Source organism: Dasypus novemcinctus, chromosome 2 (genome assembly GCF_030445035.2).
Source record: "Dasypus novemcinctus isolate mDasNov1 chromosome 2, mDasNov1.1.hap2, whole genome shotgun sequence".
In the NCBI taxonomy this organism is placed as follows: domain Eukaryota; kingdom Metazoa; phylum Chordata; class Mammalia; order Cingulata; family Dasypodidae; genus Dasypus; species Dasypus novemcinctus.
The window spans coordinates 126,176,343-126,178,537 of record NC_080674.1 but is presented as its reverse complement, the minus strand read 5'-3'; positions in this window follow the sequence as shown (position 1 = coordinate 126,178,537).

Here is a 2,195-nt window from a genome sequence, read left to right as displayed (position 1 = left end):
ATTTTTAATTTATTATTGTTTATAAGATGCATCATTATTGCCTTTGGCATTTGCTTAATTCGTTCAGCCAACATTTGTCAAGCATTTCTGAGTGCTTAATACTAGGTATCTCTTTCCTAAACAACTGTAATCATCTTTTAACTCATCCTGCCATATTGATTTTATATCCTCCCAACTGTTTTCCACAGAGGAGCCTGAGTCTAAGGCTCCCCAAGGCTTTTAGGGCAAACCCCAAAATCTTGGTCAAAAGGCTTTTCGTAGTCTGACTTCTCCCTATCTTTCCAGGATCATTCAGGACAGTCTCTCTCATTTCTCCAAACTTTAATCACAATATTCTTTCAAGTCCTTGTACTTGCCAAATGCCCTTCTACACTCATTAGAAAATACCTCCTCTGTCTCCCCTTTTACCAAATCAACTCCTAATCATCTTTCAAATCTCAGATCAAGAACTACTTCATTGGCAAACTCTAATCTGACCTCTCTGAGTGGGTCAATTTTCCCTAGTATATGCTCATAAGGTACCTCTCCTCTCCTTTGAAGCAATTATACATTTATAGTCCTGAGTTTATTTCTGGGATAATTTAATTATTGTCTGTCTCCCTTACTAGACCGAAAATTCTAGGATTTCAGGATCATCATTGTATCTCATCAATCAACTAATACAAGCCACAGTGCTCCATATATAGTAGATTCTCAACAGATATATGTTGAATTACTGGATAAATAAATAAATAAATATCAGTCGTGATCCAGATATAAAATTAACAAAGCCCTCAAGGAATTTACCATCTTGTGAATAGACAGACATATCAAATATTAAATGCCATAAAATATATGTATTTTATCATGGAGAATGTTTTTTCTACTTGGATGGAGAGATAAGAAAAATTTCACATGAATTAGGCAATCAAGTGGAGACTAATCTCAAGAGTAATGTGTTCACACAGTGAGAAAGATAGAAAAACTTTGTAAGCAGAGGGGGTATCAGGAAAAATGTATAGGAATGTGATGATAAAGAACTACCTGTAGTTCAGTTTGGTTGAATGGTAGAAGAGAAGCAGAGAGGACACACTTTGATAGCAACATCCAAATAATCTAAAGCTGTGAGTAACATATAGAAATTTGGACTTCACCCTTTTGACAGGAGAGATGTTTTGTCTCACTGAAAAATCTTTGATATCTGAAAGGCATGATCTGCTTTGCAGTTTAGAAATATTATTTAGTGTGGATAACGGATTAGAAAGGGGCAAGATAAGACAAAGAGGTCAATCAAGAGACTAATGAAGAATAGACTAGAAATGATGAGTATTGGAACTTTGTCAGAAACAGGGATCCTAGAAAATAAGGACAATGGAGAGAAGTAACCAGGGTCTCTCTGCTCAAGATGGTAGGCTGAATCAATGTATTTGCCTCTCTACACATGAAAAAAGAAGAGCAAAAATAAGAATATAGCCATACCATCACTGGAAAACAAGGAAGGGTGCTATCAAGATTTACTGGAAAACAGGAGGCAAATGAATTCAGGTTACAGGGAAAATAACCAGAGCTAAAAAAATCATCAACCCACCATAAAAATTCAAAAGTAGAACTTATACTGTTGGAGTTTCAGAAAAATCCCAGGCTCAAGGTCAATAGTGACAGTGAGTAGTAGTTGAGCATGGAGGTGTCAGCAGAGTAATAACCACCTGTGGGAACTAGACCAATATCCTATTCAGTGCACACCAAGTAATTGACACAGCATCTACCTTCAGCCCACACCTGGCAGAAACAAATGTCTAAGTGTAGGTTGTACTAAGGGTGACTCATAAAGACCAGCAGTATGCTAGTAAATGTTCAGTAACAAACTATCTCTCCAGGGGAGAAAAGAAAATTGAATTTAGTATGCACTAATTTCCATAGGAGTATAAATATTCCCACCAAAGTCAATTCTGTGCTTCCAACAAGATATCCTCCAGCTCCCACAATTTCTGAAATTTTAACAACTGGATAGTGCAAGCCATTACAAGCTAGTCTCCTGGAGACCACTGCTCCTATCCTAGATGTCCAGAATAAGGGGCAAAATGCCTGTAGATAACCTCTAGGCACCTCAAGGCTAAGGGAGAAAAAAATTTTTAAAAAGGAAAGATAGGTTGCCAAAATATGAAATTCCCTAAAGGACTCAAATTCAGGGCAATGTCTTCCATAATTCTTTAAGA